General features: G+C 40.5%; 1 long non-coding RNA gene across 1 annotated transcript in view; it reads right to left on the bottom strand.

Annotated features, from left to right (window-relative positions):
* The window catches only part of LOC122557224, a 52,124-nt gene extending 28,353 nt beyond the window's left edge, over positions 1–23,771 (bottom strand). The window contains exon 1 of the long non-coding RNA XR_006313774.1: positions 23,566–23,771. This is a non-coding gene — a long non-coding RNA (uncharacterized LOC122557224). The remainder of the gene's footprint in view (positions 1–23,565) is intronic.
* Positions 23,772–23,976: the final 205 nt, after the last annotated feature.

The following is a 23,976-nucleotide window of genomic DNA, read 5'->3' as shown; positions in this document are numbered from 1 at the left end:
TCCAGCCTGCAGATCACAGCAGGGCCAGGAAAACCAGCAATGCAACCATAATCTTGGAAGCACAACTGGTCAACCTGTGACTCCATTTAAGAGAGAAAAAAATTGCTAGGTTTGACTGATTCAAAGATGCCTTGTTTACTATTGTTTTGACAGAGGCTGTGGCTAGACATATTTAATTTGCCCTCACTGAAAAGTCTTTAATGCAACCAAATCTGGAGCCAAAATCAACTGATTGAATTGGAAGTATACACATTCTATGCACAGCACTAGAAATGCATCCTTTAGTCTTTGTAACCATGCATACCCGCGTGACCTTGACCTTGTGTTCACCTGGACCATCTCAAATACCTCCCTCCCCTTCCTGGACCTTTCTGTCTCCATCTCTGGCTACCGACTCAACACTGATATCTATTTTAAACCCACACTCCCACAACTACCTGAACTGTGTCTTGTCTAGTTTGCATAGATTTATTCACAACAGAGCTGACCTATTTTCCTCTATTAACATCTATCTTTCTCCTCTACTCCATTAGCACCCATTTATCTTTTCTCTGTAGGCACCTTTTTTTAAAATCAAAGTTCCACTTGCTCCTTCTTAATCAGCCACCATTTTAAAAACTAGCACTTTTCCAGAACCATCAGTTCTAAAGAAGATTCATATTAGATTCACACAACATCAGGTTATAGTTCGACAGGTTTAATTGGAAGCACACTAGCTTTCGGAGCGACGCTCCTTCATCAGGTGACTTTGTACACCCCAGTCCAACACCGGCATCTCCGAATCATATTAGATTCAAGATGCTAGCTCTCTTTTCTGATGCTGCCAGACCTCCTCCCACCCCTCCCCCTGTAAAAACATGATGCCCTACTTCTAATTCCTCCGTCTCTACAGCATTTGCCCCAGGAGGAGCTATTCTACTCCAGGACATGCCAGGTGTCCTCCTATTTCAAGGACCACAAATTTCCCCTACCACATGATGAACAATGCCCTCCAGCAGACTTCCTCTACTTCCTCACCTCCACCTTTGAAACCCACCCCTCCAACCACAAACCTCCCCCGCCGCCCCCGCCCCCAGTTCCGGTCCTCAACGTCCGCCCCACCAATCTCTGGATACAATGCTTCACACTCTGCCATTTCTGCCACCTACAAATCAGATCCCACCACCAGAGATATATTTCCCTCCCTGCCCCTTTCAGCAAACCCCTGGTAATGTTGTTGGCATTCAGAATAATCGCTTTGTTTCACAAAGCAGGATTTTTATATGCTGAGTGTAAGGGTTGATGGCTCCTTTCTACAGGAACCTTTGTGGCCTGGAGTTTGTGGCAGTTGATTGTCTGCATGCGTGGTTTGGAACGATGCTGACCCTTTAACTCAGCTATTTCAAAACTACAAATAAAAGGGAAGTTGGTTTCAGTACTGTGGGAATCATGTGACAAGCCTCCCATATGGCAGTGCAGAAGCAGTTATCACAGGCTTGCAAGAGTGATAATGTCTGTCACCCATTCCATAAATTAAATTCAAAGTCACTAATATCTTCTAATAGAGCTGCAACTTGCTTTTCTGTTGTGTAAGGATTTTCCTTGGAGACCATCATCTCTATAGCAGCTTATAAACAGATTATTTTTAATTTTAAAATACTGAATTAAAGTGGGAGGGAAACTGAACAGGTCTGGCAGCATCTGCTGAGAGAAAAGCGAGAGTTAGCATCTTGAATCTAATATGAATCTTCTTTAGAACTGATGGTTCTGGAAAAGTGCTAGTTTTTAAAATGGTGGCTGATTAAGAAGGAGCAAGTGGAACTTGATAAAAGGTGCCTACAGAGAAAAGATAAAAAAAAAAAAGGGTGCTAATGGAGTAGAGGAGAGAGATAGATGGAAGATAGATATTAATAGAGGAAAATAGGTCAGCTCTGTTGTGAATAAATCCATGCAAACTAGACAAGACACAGTTCAAGTTTCAGTCTCTTCAGGAGGTACATGAGACTGATCTTTACTTCTGAAAAACTTCCAGAAAGTTACTGCAATGTCTAATCATTTGATTATAATGGTCTTCTTTGGAGCAGCTATTTAATATGTTTGTAAAATAAATCTTACAGATATAATATTCATTCATAACTTTTTAAAACACTTGTTAAAATAAAAAGCATTTACTGCCTGCTAAAATGTTCTTCCCAACAGCTGTCTAGTTACTCCTTGCTTTTTTTATAAAACCCAATATATTGAAATATACTGCTACTTAACTGCATTTTTGCTAAAATCCAAAAAAGTGAACATTTCATTCAGTAATACCAAACATGTTGCAAACATGAACAATCTAGCAAATTATTCCATGGTCTAAATTGTCATGACAACACTGGTCATATTAAATATGTGTCTGACATGATGTATAGTTTTGCTCTTAAATTCTACAAAATGTTAAAAAAAAAGTATGCTGAAGGATCACTGGACCCAAAATGTTAACTCTGCTTTCTCTCCACAGATACTGCCAGAACTGTGGAGTTTTTGTTTCGGATTTCCAGTTGATTTTTTTTTTGAAAGCCTATAACAGAAATCACGTCGTCTTAAGATCAGCGTTCTTTAAAAGAGACATGCTCACAACATCACTGTTCTGAATATGTAACCTGGGTGATAAAGATCTCAACCCCATCTTAACTTTGATCACTTGCAGCATGAAACATTACTAAAGGCATGTTCGTTATTTATAATTAATACTTATATCTTAGCCAAGACACTGATGTAATATTTGTATGTAATAGCTAGTTGTAATAAATGTTTATTGGATTCTTCAATAACTTCACACAGATTCCAAGCCTATCATGAGGCTTTGCTGCAGAAGGTAGAATATTCTGGAGATAAAAATCACACTGAAAATAGCCACAGTTGCAGAGCCAGCATTGTGAAGGAGGGCTGAAAATGTGTTGCTGGAAAAGCACAGCAGGTCAGGCAGCATCCAAGGAACAGGAGAATCGACGTTTCGGGCATAAGCCCACACTTTCTCCTTGTGAAGGAGGGACCAATGTACAAACGTATCCTGGAACTTAAGTTGTAATTATAGCAGATGTAGGTGAGGATTCAAATTGATTGACCACTACCCGTATTTCTTCCCCAACCCCTCAGCCAGCAGGAGGCCATGGGGACCCAAAAGGACAACTGAAAAATTCCAGTCAGCTTCTGATTATTGGCCTTAGTTAGTTATATTGATGATCTCATCGCTGCTTCTGAGCAAATCACCATCAGATCTCCTAAATGTTCCTCATCCTTGCCCTGAGCAAATTGTAAGGAGTGGCAAAGTGTCACCAGCTGGCTGCCAGAAATTCCTGGGCCTACCGATTCTCATATCTCATTGAGATTCCAAAATCCAGCTCCTTAAAGCTTAGTGTAGTTGCTGATAACTTATTTAATTATAAATTCCTATTTCAAAAACCCTCTGCACATATCTTTGATAGATTACTACATAGGGTAAACAATCTTGCAGAAATGGGGTGGTGCAGAGTGAAACATAACAGTTGTGCAATTTTATTTACTACTTTGGGATTAGTAATATCAGATAATAAATATGCCCAGTGTTCATATATACACCATCCAGGAATAAAGGATCAGTTGAGCAAGGTTAAGATTACTGTTTTGATGAGTCTTTTGATTCCAAAGTCCATGAATCTGATTGTTCTAATGTCCTCAGCTTTACTGCAGAAGAATACAAATGCAGTAGGGTAAACTTAATTTGAGCACTTGATATGCACATCTTACAGAATGATTCAACAGTGAATAAAATATAAATGCCATCTTATGACATCTCAGTCCAGATCTCCCACTGATTTCTAGATCAGGGAAATAACAAAATATATCCCCAATGGCTTTCTGTGGAAAGAATGTGGTCTTGTCAGAATTAATTCCCCCATGGCCTGGACAAAGTTAGGAACTCATTATGTGAGCTCAATTCCACACATCTTTTCACGTAGCCCATATTCAGGACAACATCTTGATGCAGCAAGAATTGCTATTTATAGAGTCAGATGCACAGCATGGAAACAGACCCTTCAGTCCAACCAGTCCATCCCGACCAGATATCCCAACCCAATCTAGTCCCACCTGCCAGCGCCTGGCCCATATCCCTCCAAACCCTTCCTATTCAAATATCCATCCAAATGCTTCTTAAAATGTTGCAATTGTACCAGCCTCCACCACTTCCTCTGGCAGCTCATTCCATACACGTACCACCCTCCGAAAATGTTGTCCCGTAGGTCTCTTTTATATCTTTCCCCTCTCACCCTAAACCTAAGCTCTCTAGTTCTGGACTCCCCAACACCAGGGAAAAGACTTTGCCTATTTGCCATATCCTGCCCCTCATGTAAACCTCTATAAGGTCACCCCTCAGCCTCTGCTCCAGGGAAAACAGCCCCAGCCTGTTCAGCCTCTCCCTGTAGCTCAGATCCTCCAATCCTGGCAACATCCTTCTAAGTCTTTTTTGAACCCTTTCAAGTTTCACAACATCTTTCTGATAGGAAGGAGACCAGAATTACACGCAATATTCCAACAGTGGCCTAACCAATGTCCTGTACAGCCGCAACGTGACCTCCCAATTCCTGTACTCAATACTCTGACCACTAAAAGAAAACATACCAAATGCCTTCTTCACTATCCTACCTACCTGAGATGAAGGTCAGGAAACCTGATTAAATTTCAACAAAGTTTCTCTTTCTCCCAGTCTCTGCGCTGACAGACATCCAAGTATATTTATTTAATCCAAGGACCATGGTAAATCACGTCATGATTCCATGACCAGCAATATCTGCATTCAATAATAATACATCAAGATAGCAATAGTAATCTAAGCAGGGTTGATGTATTATTATAATATCAACGATAGGTGCCTTGACAAGCTTAGAGTTTGTAAATTATGCAACAATCAGAATGTAAAGCTGTCAATACATTGGTATAGACAGAATTTGTCATTACATGAGCTCTAAATAGTTGCTCCCTATCTCGGTACTTTCTAGAAACGAGGAACTGGGTTCACCAAGTTAACTTCACGCAGTTACAGATTGCTATCAACTCAAATCGTGCAGTTCATGCACAGCCAGTAAAATGTCATAAGTACATCAAATTCTGACTTTAACATATTTGTCTGGATTGGACCGCAATCGAATCACATGTTTTGCTTCATTCTTCATACTGGATGGTCATAACCTTTATTTATTGATTCACTTATGCTGTTATTACTAGCCCTCATCATACTGTGTGTCTATCCATGAATATCTACATGATAAACAAACATTGCCAGAAGGCAAAGTAGGTGTATTATATTTGAAGATTTCACAACATTTCTGCCCAGTTAATTTAGGTCAGATCTCTTATCTCAACTGAACTTTGTCTCTTTTTCAGTCCACACTCTTATCGTTCACTCTTCAAGCCAAACGCCATGTGAGCAACATAGGTTATGGGGAGTAGAATCAGATGAGAAGTTCAGCTCAGCCCATCTTGATGCCAAGAGCATCCTTCTTCATGCTTTATAATTTTCACAAGCAGCAAGGCTTAGTGAAGAAGGCATTTGGTATGCTTTCCTTTATTGGTCAGAGTATTGAGTACAGGAGTTGGGAGGTCACGTTGTGGCTGTACAGGACATTGGTTAGGCCACTGTTGGAATATTGCGTGCAATTCTGGTCTCCTTCCTATCGGAAAGATGCTGTGAAACTTGAAAGGGTTCAGAAAAGATTTACAAGGATGTTGCCAGAGTTGGAGGATCAGAGCTACAGGGAGAGGCTGAACAGGCTGGAGCTGTTTTCCTGGAGCAGAGGCTGAGGGGTGACCTTATAGAGGTTTACAAAATTATGAGGGGTAGGATATGGCAAATAGGCAAAGTCTTTTCCCTGGGGTCGGGGAGTCCAGAACTAGAGGGCTTAGGTTTAGGGTGAGAGGGGAAAGATATAAAAGAGACCCAAGGGGCAACTTTTTCACACAGAGGGTGGTATGGGTATGGGATTAGTTGCCAGAGGATGTGGTGGAAGCTGGTACAATTGCAACATTTAAGAGGCATTTGGATGGGTATATGAATAGGAAGGGTTTGGAGGGATATGGGCTGAGTGCTGGCAGGTGGGACTAGATTGAGTTGGGATATCTGGTTGGACCAAAGGGTCTGTTTCCATGCTGTATATCTCTATGACTATGACTCTAAGGCAAGTTTCTCTCTAGGCTTTGGTGAGTTGCCAGTTAGGGGAATCATTACATGTTAAGCACTTTACTGATGGCTGAACTCACTTCATTCATATTCAGCTTCTTATCTTTTATAAGCACCAAACAAGTTAAATGTCGAGAAAACTCACCATGAAACTAGAACATGTCCCAGGTGGATTCAGCTTGCTGCTAGATTAGATTAGATTACTTACAGTGTGGAAACAGGCCCTTCGGCCCAACAAGTCCACACCGCCCCGCCAAAGCGCAACCCACCCATACCCCTACATGTACCCCTTACCTAATACTACGGGCAATTTAGCATGACCAATTCACCTGACCTGCACATCTTTGGACTGTGGGAGGAAACCGGAGCACCCAGAGGAAACCCATGCAGACACGGGGAGAACGTGCAAACTCCACACAGTCAGTCGCCTGAGGCGGGAATTGAACCCGGGTCTCTGGCGCTGTGAGGCAGCAGTGCTAACCACTGTGCCACAGTGCTCGAAATGCTTCATGGATATCAGACACAAACACACCACCTCCATGGACATTGGAATCTGATATACACCAGTCTTTAATAACACTCATGCTTCATCCAGCTCCTCTTACAGAATGCTTCTGCACTTCAGGCTATAATGGCAACATCAGTGTAATGTTACTGCAAGGACATTGTGCTCAGTGACTGGGCCACAACTGAGCTGTTCACTTGCTGTAATAGCATTGACTCACTGAGCCTACCTTGATGCTCACGGCATCACTGCTTTGCTTTGTGTTGTCTTGCCTTTTAATGCTTTCCCCCCTCAACCAAAGTTACCAGACTGATGTTATTTCTGTTTTGCTTTGCACTTCATGCAAACCCAAAGGGATGAAATTTGTCATGGTTATTAGTGGGCTTTGGAAAAGTCAAGAGGAACAGCTTTCACTCATGGGGTCCTGGCACAGCCAAGTTATGGCAGCCTCTGTTATTACTGCCACTTAATCTGCTTACGGCATTATGTATCCCTCTAGATGGCTGTCAGCTTTAATCAAGGTGGCAACCTCTGACCACGCCTTCACGGCTTGTCCTCAGTGGGGATAGGATTTAAGATGAAGTCTCACCTCTCGATCATCTACTCTAGCAGTACTTCCCATACCCTGCCTGCAATGCAGAGTACCATTTTGTCCCTCTGCCACATCAAAGGGAAATGTCAGAAACCATGGGTCGGCTCTGGGCTGACAATACAACTGCACCAAGGGCTTTTAAAAGGTGGCACAAATGCAAAGGATGCTTGGGAGTTCTAGCATATCCGGTGAATGATGGTTTTTTTTTATGAACATTACATATAATCTGAATTGGAGGGGTGGACTCTAGGGTAGGTAATAAGGCAAATTTGTAAAGAATGGGAGAGAGCTCACTAGTCCTTGCATCAATAGGTCTTCCAAAAATCTCAATGCAACTTGGATTTAGCCAATAAAGAATTCAGCTCTTTATTTTCGTTTTCCATTTTGACATTGGTTCTAAAGGGTTGAAAGTTTTTTTTCCCCCTGAGGGTGGCAAGAGAGGTAGAATGAGAAAATAATTGGGATATTTGCCCCCTTCTCATCACCTGACCAATTAGTGCTTGGCAGGAATGCACATTTGAGACTTCCTTGATTTACCAACAAGTAAGGTCTTTAAATCAAAGAGAGAGATCGATGGACACTTAAGGACCTCAATTCTCCACCATTCCGGTGACCTGCCTTCTAAGCAGATGTAAAACATATAAGCTACAGGGAGGCTGGTGGAGCATTGGTAGTATCCCTACTCCTGAACCGAGGGACCTGCATTCAAGTCCCACCTGCTCCAGGGGTACGTAATAACGTAGCAGATTAGAAAAAAAAAGGTTACATTCAAAAAGTAAGATATTCCAAATGTTGGAGTAACAAGTGAAGCAAGGTATTTCATGCTACTACTATGCATCAACAAGAGACTCTTGTGGCACAGTAGTAGTATCCTGACCTTGGATCAGGAGGCATGGATTCCAGTCCTGCTTGCTCCAGAGCTATGTAGTAACATGTATGACTATGCCTGAACAGGTTAAATTAAAAAGTGAGGGGGAAAAAAATTATGCAACATAAGTGGAACTTAATTTAGATAAATGTGAGGTGCTGCATTTTGGGAAAGCAAATCAGAGCAGGACTTAGACATTTAATGATAAGGTCCTAGGGAGTGTTGCTAAACAAAGACCTTGGAGTGCAGGTTCATAGCTCCTTGAAAGTGGAGTCGCAGGTAGATAGGATAGTAAAGGTGGCGTTTGGTATACTTTCCTTTATTGGTCAGAGCAGAGCATTGAGTATACAAGTTGGGAGGTCATGTTGTGGCTGTACAGGATATTGGTTAGGCCAGTTTTGGAACATTGCATGCAATTTTGGTCTCGTTCCTATCGAATGATGTTGTGAAACTTGAAAGGGTTCAGAAAAGGTTTAAGAGGATGTTGCCAGGGTTGAAGAATATGATCTATCGGGAGAGGCTGAATATGCTGGGGCTGTTTTCCCTGGAGTGTTGGAAGTTGAGAGGTGACCTCAGGTTTATAAAATCATGAGGGACATGGAGAGGATAAATAGACAGTCTCTTCCCTGGGGTGGGGAGTCCAGAACTAGAGGTCATAGGTTTAGGGAGAGAGGAGAAAGATATATGAAAAAAAAAAGGACTTCAGGGGCGACGTTTTCATGCAGAGGGTGGTGCGTGTATGGAATGAGGTGCCAGAAGAAGTAGTGGTGAAGGCTGGTACAATTGCAACATTTAAAAGGAATCTGGTTGGGTATATACGAATAGGAAAGATTTAGAGAGATATGGGCCCAGTGCTGGCAAATGGGACTAGATTAGGTTGGGATAACTGGTCGGCATGGACTAGTTGGACTGAAGGCTCTGTTTCCGTGCTGTACATCACTATGACTCTATGACAAGCAGCTCTAATAAGCAGTTGCTGTCAAGCCAAAAAAAGATGTTCCACCTATCTCACACACATGCTGCCAGACCTGCCGAGTTTTCTCAGCGGTTTCTGTTTTTGTATGAGACAACATTCACTAATTCATTTCTCAGGGCAATGCCTTGACTGGAGGTAACCTGCCTTGGTTTAAAAATTTAACAGAGCCCAACTGTCAATCAGTAACAATATAAGTACATTCTCCATGGCAACACCTCCATCAGGGTCCACTTGCCAACCAATTAGCAATTTCCTTTCATGCTGCATGAATGTTGATTTTCCCCTTGAATGTAGTCTTGTGAAATGTCCTGTTGAGGGTGAGATGAAAAGCTTTCAAAAATGTCTTTTTATAGTAACACACTTGATAATGTTGTAACTATGAATATTAACATTATAATATTTAAATGATGTAAGCTTTGGACATTTCTGTTGTAGCTAGTAATTCATATTCCGCTAAATATATTATTGGGCTAGATCTTCTGATGTCAACAGCAGTGACAAATGCTTGTCACTGTTGTACATCAGGTTCCATTAGATGTCCTGACTACATGTGATAATTGCCTAAGAAATTTAAACTCCTCATAACAGATTCACACTACTGCAGGAGGATATCAATGGATTAGTCAACTGGGCAGAATGGCAACAACTGGAACGCAACCTGGAAAAAAAAAGTGTGAAGCAATGCACCTCAAGGGGACGGCTAACTAGACAAGGGATTACAGTATAAAATGGTAGGGCCCTGGAAAGTACTGAAGATCAGAATGACTTGGTTGTCTGCATTCATAAATCCCTGAGGTAGCAGGGCAGGTAGATAAGGTGGTGTTTAAAATTGGCATATACTTCACCTTTGTTAGCCGAGACACAATACATAGCAAAGAGGCTACACTGGAACTGTATAAAATGCTGGTTAGGCAGTTATGGTCACCAGATTATAGGAAGGATGTGATGCACTAGACAGGGTGCAGAGAAGATTCACTAGAGTGCAGCTTGGGCTGAAGAGTCCAAACTATGAGGAAAGATACAATATGCTGGTGTTGTTTTCCTTGAAGTAGGGAAGGTTGATGAGGAACCTAATAGAGGGGTTTAAGATCATGTGGTGGATACAAAGGCGCTTTTTCTATTAGTAAAGTGGTCAATAACCAAGTGGTATAGATTTAAGCTAAGAGGTAGAATGCTAAAAGGGCAGTTAAAGGAGAATTCTTCCCCACCCCCCCCCATGAGTGGTGGGAGTTTGGAACTCTGTCCAAAGTATGTTTGCATCAGAAACTCTCATATGATTTAAGCAGTATTTCTAAATTTGCTTGCATTGCTGTAGCCATCAAGGCTAGAAGCCAAAATCTGGAAAAACGGGTTTAGTGTAGTCAGATCTTATCGACCTTCCTCTCCTTAACCTTTCCAATATGGGCCAATGGAAGCAAATTTGTCAGCACCATCCAAGGTCTTATCAATTTAATGTCTAGCTTCTTAGATTCCCTCTACATGGTTACAAACCTTGGTCAATCTAAGAGATCCTTCACAGGGATTCTTCTCCTATTTCTTGATATCGTTCGTCCTACTAGTAGAAATACACCACACTACGGTAGATTTCTAGTCAAGCCTGTAAAAACAATAAAGCTATTTTTTGGATTATCATATTTCTCACCATTTCCCCTGATCCTTTTCATAATCTACACATTGCTCACACTTTATCTCTCAATGCAACAGTAGGGTTCAGGATACTATGCTTTCAGTGTTTAGTAGCTCATGTACCATATAGATATTTCCAGTAATTCAAAGTTCTCTTGACTTCAGAGCCTATTTCATCCTTTTGTCCCCATAGATAGGCTTAGATTAAGAAAGAAAGAACCTGTGTCTTGGACTGTATGGTATCTGGATAACCACATTCTGAAATTACAATCCAGTTTATAAACTCCACTGCAATGTAGTCTGACCAACTCCAAGAAAAAGATCCTCACGTGCAATATCTTAATTTTCTGACACTTCAGCAACCATGCTGTCCCAGGATACACCAAAATAAAAATCAGGATCAGCAAATTTGCCACTCTGACAAAAACTAGGCTGCTGCACAATCAAACTATAGATTCCCTCCCTAAGGGCATTGTGGGTCAAGGCTCAGCAGGTGGACTGCAGTAGTTCAAGAAGTCAGCTCATCACCTTCTCAAGGTCAACAAGGGACAGCCAATAAATGCTGGCCAGCCAGTGACACCCACATCCCACAGAAAATAATTTTTTAAAATGACAATTTTCAGTTAAAAGGTCTATGAATGAGAAAAAAAAAGTTCTGTCAACAATTCAGGTAATGATAGACTTGCATCCATTACAAAGAAAGACTTTTTAAAAACAAAAGTAAAAACAATGACTACGTGGTTAAAGAAAGTGCTTCAAATATGTGCATAATCCTTGGAAGGCTGTGGGAACATTTATGCATAAGAGAGAGAGACTATAAATTAATAATTATTTATCATCATTTCAGTTCTTCAATTTTTCTATTTGTAGTTCAGAGTATTAATAAATAAACATTATAAAATACTGCTGTTTAAGTGCAGTCCAGTAAAAATAACAGTCCTCAGGAGTTGTAATATTTGCCTTTTATTCATTTAAAGGGACACAGATGCATTCTTTGGTTATTTTCACATTGTAAATAGCAAAGCAGGCCAATATTATAATAGTATCCATTAGTACAGGAACACCATCTGTTCAGTGGTCATGGGGTGAGCTGTACAAAAAAAGAGGGAAATCCCTCCCCTAAAATGTTTAAAGACACCATTACCCAAGGCCCTACTATTAATTGTACAAGTCCCACCCAATTTTGTTTTTAACCAAAATGCAATACTGATACTTATTCAAATTAAACTCCATCTGCTACTCTTCAGCCCATTGGTCCAATTGATTAAGATCCCTTTGTAACGTTAGATAGCCTTCTTCACTCTCCACTATAACACTAAATTCAGTGTCATTTGCAAACTTACTAATGTTGCCTCCTGAATTCTTATCCAAATTGTTTTATATAAAATTACAAACAAAAGTTGACCCAACACCGATCCCCGCGGAACTCCTAGGTAGTGTCATTGAACAGAGACCTAGGGACTAAGGTACATCATTCATTGAAAGTTGCATCACAGGGAGACAGGATGATTAAGAAGGTATTTACTACACATGCCTTCATTGTTCAGAACATTGAGTATAGGAGTCCAGGTTGTACAGGACATTGTACACAGTACTCCAGAAGAGGTTTCACCAGTTCTGGTCACTCTGTCATAGGAAGGATACTATTAAAGTGGAGAGAGTTCAGAAAAGATCTACCAGGTTGTTCCTGGGACTGGAGGGTTTGAGTTAAGATGATGCTGGATAGTTTGGTATTATTTTGAATAGAGGGTAAGAAGTTGAGGGGGGACCTCAGAAAAAAATCATAAGGTGTATAGGTAAGTTGGAAAGCAAAGATCTTTTCTGTAGGCAGGATGAGTTCAAAACTGGAGGACATATTTTTTAAGGCGAGAGGAGAAAGATTTTAAAAAAAAGGGGCAGGAGGGACAACTTTTTCCACACAGAGGGTGGTTCATATATGGAATGAACTGCCAGATCAAGCATGTACTCATTAATGTTGATTGCCTTGCTCCATTTGGTTTGGACATGTGACATGAGTCAGCCACTCAGAGCCTCACGTACCAGCTTTCAGTCCTCACAGTTTCTTTGACTAGACATTTCCCACAATGATTTGAATAATTTGGTAACTTGAAAACTTTTTGGAATAATTTTATTCTTATCTACTTGGCAGAAACTGATCACGTAGGTCGAAAGTGTGCCCAAAGCTTGAATCACCTCCATTCCCACTCTTCTAATTTATCCAGCTTTTCTGTCCAGAGGTGGCCACTTGGAGTTGGCCAGTTCCTTCTCCAAATAGGAGACTGGTGTCCGCTGATGTCAGAGAGCACTGACTGCTATTGTAACTGATGATCTGATCAGGAACGGTGTAGCTTTCTCACCTGGTGAATAGGAAGCTCCAATATCCTAGGGTGGAAGAACTGGCAAGGTTATTTTACTTTCCTTGTGTGGTTTAGCAATCAAGATGTTTAGGCCATCCTGGCCCAGGCTCCTTATTTTTCTAAATGCACAATGTTTGTGAAGCCCTCTTGCTGTAACTTATCAGGGTATTGTTAATCTTTTGTTTGGTCCAGATTATTGCTTCCTTGCATCCAAAAATTACTTCCAGTCCACTATCAAGCTGCCATATTCTACCCAAGGGGCCATTGGCTGGGATATGCTGATGAGCAGTGGGGGCTTAATATTATCTAGACATATATTTGTCTGAGCTCAGACAAATATATCATTCAACATAGCGTATCCCACCCAACTACTGTACTGTGTAATGACTATTTAGAAACATAGAAAAAAGGAACAGGTGTAGGCCAATCAGTCTTTCAAACTGATCCCACAACCATTCAATAGAATCTTGGATAATTATCCAACTCAACACCCTGTTCTGGCTTTCTCCCCATATGTTTTGACTCCTTTTAGCCTCAAGAACTAACTCCTTAAAGCATTCAATGTGTTGGCCTCAACCACTATCAGCAAATTCCACAGGCTCACTACGCTCTAGATGAAGAAGTTTCACCTAATCTCTGTCCTAAATGGTCTATCTGGTATCCTTAATCGGTGACCCCTGGTTCTGGACTTCCTGGTCACAGAGAACATCTTTCCTGCTTTTATTCTATGGTGTCTATTAGAATTTTAGAAATTTCTAAGAGATACTCTTCCCCCTCTACAATTCTTCTCAACTTCACCGAATATAATCCAAACCAATCCAGTGTCTGTTCATACCTTGGTCCTGCCATACACAGAATCAGCCTGGCAACATTTGTTGCCGAAACATCCTCCTTTAGGTAAGGGGACCAAAACTGCACACAATACTCCAGATGTTGTCTCACCACAGCCCTATGCAATAGCAGCAAGGTATGCTGGGTTTATTTTGCTAGAAAGCTAAAGTACTAAATTAGATTAGATTACTTACAGTGTGGAAACAGGCCCTTCGGCCCAACAAGTCCACACTGCCCCACCGAAGCGCAACCCACCCATATCCCTACATCTACCCCTTACCTAACACTACAGGCAATTTAGCATGGCCAATTCACCTGACCTGCACATCTTTGGACTGTGGGAGGAAACCGGAGCACCCGGAGGAAACCCACGCAGGCACGGGGAGAATGTGCAAACTCCACACAGTCAGTCGCCTGAGGCGGGAATTGAATCCGGGTCTCTGGCGCTGTGAGGCAGCAGTGCTAACCACTGTGCCACCGTGCTGCCCCCATTCCCTTATTCACTGCCTGCTGCAACTATATGCTTAGTTTCAGTGACTGGTGTACAAGGACACCTAGGTCTTGATGCACTTGCCCCTTTCCCAACTTACCACCATTCAAATAATAAGCTGCCTTCTGGTTTTCGCTAAAGTGGATAACCTTGCATCTATCCACATTATACTTCATCTATCCATTTACTCACCTTATCCAAATTACACTGAAGCATCTCTTCATCCTCCTCACAGTTCCCCCTTCCACCCAGTTTGGTGTCATCTGTAAACTTGGCAATACCAGATTTAGTTCCCTCAAAGTCATTAATACATTTTGTGAATAGCTGGGGTCTAAATTCTGATGCTTCTGGTCCTACAAAGATCACTGTCTGCCACTCAGAAAAAGAACTGTTTATTTCTACTGTTTTCAGTCTGTCAACCAGTTGTTTATCCAAGTAAGTACATTACCCCAATCCATGTGCTTTAATTTTACACACTGATCTCTTATCTGGGCTCTTACCAAAAGCCTTCTGAAAGTCCAAGTAAACATTACTTATCAACTATCCTACTTACATTTGAAAAAATGTCCAGTAGATTTGTCAAGCAGGATTCCCTTTCGTAAATCCATGCTGACTGTGATCCTATCGCTGTTTTCCAAGTACTCTAATAATTTCCCCACTACTACTGATAGAATAGAATCATGGAATTCCAAATGTGGAAGCATGCTATTCAGCCCATCAAGTTCACACCACCCCTGAGAGAGAAGCTCACCCAGACCCACCCCCCTAGCCTAAGCTGGGAACCCTGCAGTTCCCAAACTTAATCCACCTAGCCAGCACACTATGGGCAATTTAGCACAGCTAATCCACCTAACCTGTGGACTGTGGGAGTAAACCAGAGTGTTCAGAGGAAACCCCACACAGACATGGGGACAATGTGCAAACTCTACACAAACAAACATTCACAACAGTAGAATCAAACTCAGGTCCCTGGCACAGAGAGACTACAGTGCTAACCACTGAGCCAGTGATGTAGGGCTAACCAGCATTTAATTCTCCATTTTATCCCCACTTTTTTAAAAAAAAGAAAGGTAGTGGAGTTAGATTACTTACCCTCTAATCCATAGAAACTGTTCCAGAGTTTAATCGATCTTGAAAGATGACCAGCCATTATTTCTGAAACTACTCAAGTACTCTGGATATAGTTAGTTAATTGGGCCCTGAGGATTTAACAGCCTTTACTTCCATCAATTTCCCCAACACCATTTCCTTACTAACAGTGATTTCCTTCAGTTCCACCATCTCCCTAGTCTTGTTCTCCAGCATTTGTTCCAGGCTTATCCCTTCCTGTAACAGTATTGCATTATTTCACTGTAATGAACTCTTTCACCATTAGACTACTAACAGGATGCAGGAGACACAGATGTTGCATATAACCTTATCATAGGTTTTCCTGATTAAAAAAAAAACTTCCTTTGAGGGCTATTGATTCTATTGGTGGTTCTGTGTGTCTTTGAAATTGGATATCTGGAATTGAAGTACTGGCTGTAGCAGAGATTTGTAAAGGAGGAACATCTTCCCAACAGTGTTGGGTACATTTCTGTCCAATTAATCCTGAATGTTCATTGCAGGCTCTTTGACTACAAACTCATAATTGCTGAACCCAATTACATCCTCACAACTACTACCTCAATCTTTCAGTTGTCGCACCCAATTTTCTAGTTACTGTTGTTATTTAACTTCATTAAGAACAAGACCACCACCTGTGGAATACTTTATCAATAAAGTTTTGTTTCTGATTGACCAGTGTTCTGAACTGGCCACAGATCAATTTCAAACGCACTCTAAATTTCCATTAAAAAATGCTTCTGATAGTCAAACTTCCAAATAAATTACAATCAGATTGATTCGGCTAGCATCTAGGTGATGGTTTCTGCATAAATGTAGTCACCAAGATCAGATACTTGTAGCAAAATTGGTTACTATTGACTCAATGCATTCCTGGTTTAAAAGAACAGCTTCTTCCGGCTGTCAAGACTTATATACCTTTCATATTTGAGGGGATCTTTCTCTACACCCATAACACTTTTTTTCTGCATTTTGTTCTATTACCCTAATGCACTGAAACAAGGTATGATTTTTCTGGTTAGTACGCAATACAACACTTTTCACTATATCTCAGTACATGTGACAACAATAAATCAGACTAACGGTGTGAACAATAAATGATGGGCTCTCATTTCACATTTGTGGTACCAAACCATTGCATTTTGTTCAAACCTAATGAAGTGCTTCATATCCCATATATACTTGTGTATAGATTGATCACAAATATATGTCAATCTCTTACTTTTGGCCAAAAAGTCTTGTATTTTCCATACATCTTGTGTATAAGTCAACCATATTACATTGCATTATAAACCTCTTACAAAGGAAACATGTTCCGATTAACCCACTTAAACGGAATCGCATTCATTCAATTCGTTAACTCTACTCATCCCTCTTTATTTACTATATTGCATCTCGATTCATTCATAACTACTTACTGCACTAGGCTTACTGCCCATTTTGATTCAGACTAGTACTAAGTCTGTCAGTACTTATCACACTTTGTTCACTATACATTCAAAAGTTAACAATTTTAATTGTGCCACTATCTCGGAATAAAAGAGAGAAATATTAGCTACATACCAGTATATCTTTAATTCTTTGACAAATTTGTTGATGTTGTTGAGGTTCATAACATACAAGAGTTAATTGGAGGGAAATTGAAGAATTTAGTAGGAAAGTTCAAGACATCAAATTAGATCTCACTGCACCATAGCACTCCCTTATAAATGATAGATGTTGGCCTTCTGCACTGTGACTGAAGTAACATTCCTTGTTTCTAACTTAAGGGTTCTTCACATCTCCTCATCCAATTGCTTTTTAATTTCAGATTATTTTATAAAAAGTTTAGTTGTGGAACTAATCTAAAAAGAACTGATACCACGTGATATTACTTAGTTTTACAGCATTAGAAAGCAAAACTGTTCCTATTACAGCAAGTTCAGGCACTCATTGCCAGCAATGCCAAGAGCTTCCCAAAACAAGCGAAGAGTCCAGACTTGTGAAACATCGATTCATGATATGACAACATGACCAGCATTAAATTTTGTGAAACTATTCTGATTAAAAATACAGTACTTGATTAAATTAACTCAGTTTCTCATCGTACACTGGCATAACCTAGCATTTACATTTGACTGAGATATCTTCATATGACTAACATTTTCCTGAGTAATTGTACTCAATTGTGACTTTGTACAAAAGGTACTCAGACAAAATATATATATATATTTTAAAAAGTATAGTTATTTGTAAAAATAATCAAAAAATAAAATTGGCTCAAAATTGACTTTGAGCGTTTCTTTTCCTACTCATCATTGGTAAATGTAATCAGGCATTTGTTGAAGTTCTTGATTAAACTCAGTATAAAAGTCAGAAACCAGAATCCAACATTAAACTTAACTATAAATGTGATTCATTTGAAAAAACAAAGTACACTGGCTGATGCCTCTTGCTCATTAGCAAGAATTTAACCCCTTTTAATGTAAATCATAAAAAGTGGTGTGAATAAAATTTATCCTTTCCTTCTTGATGAGTGTTTTATTTAACAGTCCACTCATGAAAAAGCTAGAACAACCCGAGAAGCTGGTCAATAAAGCTATCAGGAAGGAGGCTGGTTTTGAAGGTAATGCTCTGTGAGCAAAGCCCTGGCTTCATGAGGGATGTCTGAAGGTGGATCCAAAAAGGAATTTCAGATATCCTGACATCAGGCCAGTGGGCAATCTCTACCCAAGAATGGTCATCATTGACAAAGGATGTCCACCCTTTAGGTACCAATTTGAATAATTAACTGCTCACTAGTGGACTTACTGGAGACATCTGTCACAAGATACTGATGGTACCACCCGCATGGACCTTCCCCAAGCCAGAAGCTGCTCCAGGCAGTTTTTCAGCAACATGACCGGGGATACTGTAGTGTCTCCTGCTCTTTTTTATTTTAAGTCGGAAACCCAACAGCAATAATAGCACATTGACTGTATGGCCCAGGCAGTTCAGAGTTCAGTCCCCCTCCTTAACGTAAAATGGAGATCACTTTCACCATTGATCCAGCTCCCTCAGAGGCAGCTTGGAGTCTCAGGATGTCTTTTTTTTGTTTTACCCCCCACACTACCGCCTAACGACGGTAATGTTTCCTTTTCCCCCCGTCTCCTGCTCTTATGCTCATTCCCAGCTCCCCCTGAAGCAAAAATCAGCAGGCTATAGCAGCTTGCAAATAGGTTTATAGGAATGGCCTGCTGGCTGTGATCAGCGTTATGAAAAGTTTGAAATTGCAAGGTGGAAGCATCCTTCTATTTCCTGTGCTGCAGGGACAGCATTCACCTCAGAAACCAGGGCTGCCATTCTTCCACCACTGCAGACCTTCTGATGGAGCCAGGGAACTCAGCAAACTGCTCACTATCCTTGGTTAGTGAGCAGACCCAGAGGCAGCCTTATAAACTCCAAGAAAATTTCCCATGCAGGCTCACTGGTAATGGAAGTGATCCCATTTGAATATTTTTAAAAAACAAAGTAAACATCTGCCCTGAATGGCAGAATAGCAATTAACCATGCTACTGGGAAATATAATGACTTATACCGTGCTACACTCTATGGAAACTTCAGCATAGAAGAAGGTATTTGTCCCATTGTGTCAGTGGAAGAAGTGGAGCTCACTTCTTATTCTATTTTTCTCCTCTTACCCAAATGAATAACTAACTGACAAAAATCTTGTTTTGTTTATGATACAATTCTGATCATTTCTTTGCATATTTGGCTTTTATCAGAACCAATATTACATTGGGGACATAAAGGATAATATTACTATGTTCTGCAAAAGCAACATTCATGTGACAATTGACAGCCAGTTGAGATTCCCTGGCCAGTGAATGTCAGGTGAAACCAAAAATGATTTATTTTCAAGGCCAAACACTGGATGATTTATCCCTCCAAAACCAGACTTAAATTTCTTAAAAGTTACTGCCAGCATTAAAACTAAAGATGAGAGATGTTACAGTTCAAATCTTTCAAACGTTGATTGGGAGTGGATGTTAGCCAATAAAGGGACGGTTGGAAAATAGGAAGCCTTCAAGAATGAGATAACGAGTGTCCAGAAACAATATGTTCTGTTAGGGTGAAAGGCAAGGCTGGTAGGTGTAGGGAATGCTGGATGACTAGAGAATTTGAGGTTTTTGTTAAGAAAGCGAAGGAAGCATATGCCAGGTATAAACAGCAGATATTCACTCAATCTTTAGAGTGTAAAGGCAGGACGAGTATACTTAAGATGGAAATCAGGAGGGCAAAAAAGGGGACATGATATAACTTTGGCAAATAAGGTTAAGGAGAATCCAAAGGACCTTTTATAAATACATTAAAGACAAAAGGGTAACTAGGAGAAAATAGGGTCCCTTCACGATCAGCAAGGCTGTTTATATGTGGAACTGGATGAGATGGGAGAAGATACTAAAAGTATTTTGCATTAGTGTTTACTGTGAAGAAATACATGGAAAATACAGAACATGGGAAAATAAATAGCAAAATCTTGTAAAATGTCCATATTACAGAGGAGGAAATGATGGGCATATTAAAATACATCAAGATGGAGAAATCACTGGGAACTGATCAGGTGTACACTGTGGAAAGCTAGAGAAGTGATTCCTGGGCCCCTTGCTGAGATATTTGAATCATTGATAGCCACAGGTGAAACGCCGGAAGACTGGAGGTTGGTGAACGTGGAGCAACTATTTAAGAAAGGTGGTAAGGAAAAGCCATGGAATTAAAGACCTGACATCAGTCGTGGGCAAGTTGTTGCAGGGAATCCTGAGGGAGAGGATTTACATATATTTAGAAAGTTAAGGATTGATTGAGGATAGACAACATGACTTTGAGAGTGAGAAATTGGTGTCTCACTAACTTGATTGAGTCTTTCGAAGTAACAAAGAGGATTGAGGAGGGCAGAGCAGTGGATGTGAACAGAACATATTGTTTCTGGACACTCGTTATCTCATTCTTGAAGGCTTCCTATTTTCCAACCGTCCCTTTATTGGCTAACATCCACTCCCAATCAACGTTTGAAAGATTTTAACTGTTACATCTCTCATCTTTAGTTTTAATGCTGGCAGTAATTTTTAAGAAATTTAAGTCTGGTTTTGGAGGGATAAATCATCCAATGTTTGGCCTTGAAAATAAATCATTTTTGGTTTCACCTGACATTCACTGGCCAGGGAATCTCAACTGGCTGTCAATTGTCACATGAATGTTGCTTTTGCAGAACATAGTAATATTATCCTTTATGTCCCCAATGTAATATTGGTTCTGATAAAAGCCAAATATGCAAAGAAATGATCAGAATTGTATCATTAAACAAGACAAGATTTTTGTCAGTTAGTTATTCATTTGGGTAAGAGGAGAAAAATAGAATAAGAAGTGAGCTCCACTTCTTCCACTGACACAATGGGACAAATACCTTCTTCTATGCTGAAGTTTCCATAGAGTGTAGCACGGTATAAGTCATTATATTTCCCAGTAGCATGGTTAATTGCTATTCTGCCATTCAGGGCAGATGTTTACTTTGTTTTTTAAAAATATTCAAATGGGATCACTTCCATTACCAGTGAGCCTGCATGGGAAATTTTCTTGGAGTTTATAAGGCTGCCTCTGGGTCTGCTCACTAACCAAGGATAGTGAGCAGTTTGCTGAGGTCCCTGGCTCCATCAGAAGGTCTGCAGTGGTGGAAGAATGGCAGCCCTGGTTTCTGAGGTGAATGCTGTCCCTGCAGCACAGGAAATAGAAGGATGCTTCCACCTTGCAATTTCAAACTTTTCATACCACTGATCACAGCCAGCAGGCCATTCCTATAAACCTATTTGCAAGCTGCTATAGCCTGCTGATTTTTGCTTCGGGGGGAGCTGGGAATGAGCATAAGAAGACACTAAAAGTATTTTGCATTAGTGTTTACTGTGAAGAAATACATGGAAAATACAGAACATGGGAAAATAAATAGCAAAATCTTGCAAAATGTCCATATTACAGAGGAGGAAATGATGGGCATATTAAAATACATAAAGATGGAGAAATCACTGGGAACTGATCAGGTGTACACTGTGGAAATCTAGAGAAGTGATTCCTGGGCCCCTTGCTGAGATATTTGAATCATTGATAGCCACAGGTGAGACACTGGAAGACTGGAGGTTGGTGAACGTGGAGCAACTATTTAAGAAGGGTGGTAAGGAAAAGCCATGGAATTAAAGACCTGACATCAATGGTGGGCAAGTTGTTGCAGGGAATCCTGAGGGAGAGGATTTACATATATTTGGAAAGGTAAGGATTGATTGAGGATAGACAACATGACTTTGAGAGTGAGAAATTGGTGTCTCACTAACTTGATTGAGACTTTCGAAGTAACAAAGAGGATTGAGGAGGGCAGAGCAGTGGACGTGATCTATATGGACTTTAGTAAAGCATTTAACAAGGTTCCTCATGGTAGACTGATTAGCAAGGTTAGATCATATGGAATACAGAGAGAACTAGCCATTTAGATACAGAACTGGCTCAAAAATAGGAGACAGGGGGTGGTATCGGAGGGTTGCTTTTCAGGCTGGAAGCCTGTGACCAGTGGTGTGTCACAAGGATCGGTGCTGGTCCATTACCTTTCATCATTTATATAAATGGCTTGGATGTGAACATAGGAGGTATATGGAGGTGTAGTGGTCAGCAAAGAATGTTATGTCAGAGTACAATGTGATCTTGATCAAATGGGCCAATGGACTGAGAGTGGCAGATGTAGTTTAATTTAGATAAATGTGGGGTGCTGCATTTTGGAAAGGCAAATCAGGACAGGATTACTTAATGGTAAGGTCCTGGGCAATGCTACCAAACAAAGAGACCTTGGAGTTCAGGTTCATAGTTCGTAGAAAGTGGAATCACAGGAAAATAGGATAGTGAAGATGGCATTTGGTATGCTTGCCTTTATTGGTCAGAACATTGATTATAGGAGTTGGGAAGTCATGTTATGGCTGTACAGGGCATTGGTTAGGCCAATTTTTGGAATGCTGTGTGCAATTCTGTTCTCCCTATAGGAAGGATGTTGTGAAACTTGAAAGAGCTCACAAAAGATTTACAAAGATGTTGCCTTGGTTGGAGAATTTAAGCTATAGAGAGGGGCTGAATAGGCTGGGGCTGTTTTCCCTGGAGCATTGGAGGCTAAAGGGTGACCTTATAGACATTTATAAAGTCATGAAGGGCATCAATAGGATTAATAGTGAAGGTATTTTCCTGAGGGTGGGGGCATAGGTTTAAAAGTGAGAAGGGCAAGATTTAGATGGCGCCTAGGGGCAACTTTTTGCACACAGAGGATTTTGTGTGTGTATGGAATGAGTTGCCAGATACAATAGTTGAGGCTGGTACAATTGCAACATTTAAAAGGCATCTGGATGGGTATATGAATAGGAAGGGGTTTGAAGCGATATGGACCAAATGCTCATTATTGGGACTAGATTAATTTCAGATATCAGGTTGGCCTGGACAAGTTGGACCAAAGGATCTGTTTCCATGCTGTATATGTCAATGACTCTCAAACAATATTTTGATATTTATAAATTATACAAAGCAGGTCTCATTTTAAAAATCAAATTGGAATGGTCACTATCACCCCACAGAGCACGTTCCACAGCATGAAGCAGAAAGGCAGCTCAATGGTTTGAATGTAGCTCAAATCAAACAGCATAGTAAAAAAAAGCACAAATATTTAACATGAGATTTTTAAAATCTCAAGTCCAATATTTGTTATTTACAGAAAATAATTTTGACATCCATTTATAAGGTAAGCTTTGGACTTGCATGCAGAGTTAATATCCATGAAAAATGACCTGGATTTTAATGCTATGCATTAATCAGCAATTATGTGATGATTCCTATTTACAATTAACTTTCTCAATTCTTCTTCTTATATTATTCATATAATTACTAACAGGTGTTCTTCCATAAATTCCTCATTGATAAAATATGTCACTGATTAACTTTTTTACTTCACTATCTACAGCAAAAAAATATATATTCTTGAAGCATTCAATAAATGACTTACCTCCCGATACAAGAGTCAGAGAGACAAAGAGGACCAAGAGGACGAGTATGTGGAACTTGACGTTCATATTCTTTGCGCTGTGCCGACAGTGCGAACTTGCAGTTGCTATAGAGTGATCAGTCGCTCTGAAGGGAGGCGTGTGTATGTGTGCGCCCGCTGAATGGCTGTTCAGTTCTCAGTAGCTGGGTGTCTTTGTGGGAAGCTCTGTTTTAAATGGATAAGAGCTCAGCTGATCATGTGGCTTACGTCTAATACCTCAGCACTCCGTCGGTCGTACAGGAGGGGCTAATTTCTCTCCCACCCACATTTTGAGCTGTAACGTTGTAAAACTACCAGCCTGTCCTTAATGGTAAACCAGAGGTTATTGTAACAAAACAGTCAAACAAATACTTTGAGAGCGTTGGGATTCTG

Source organism: Chiloscyllium plagiosum, chromosome 15 (assembly GCF_004010195.1).
Source record: "Chiloscyllium plagiosum isolate BGI_BamShark_2017 chromosome 15, ASM401019v2, whole genome shotgun sequence".
In the NCBI taxonomy this organism is placed as follows: domain Eukaryota; kingdom Metazoa; phylum Chordata; class Chondrichthyes; order Orectolobiformes; family Hemiscylliidae; genus Chiloscyllium; species Chiloscyllium plagiosum.
Note: the sequence above shows the minus strand (reverse complement) of the source record. Positions and strands in the feature narration are given on the sequence as shown.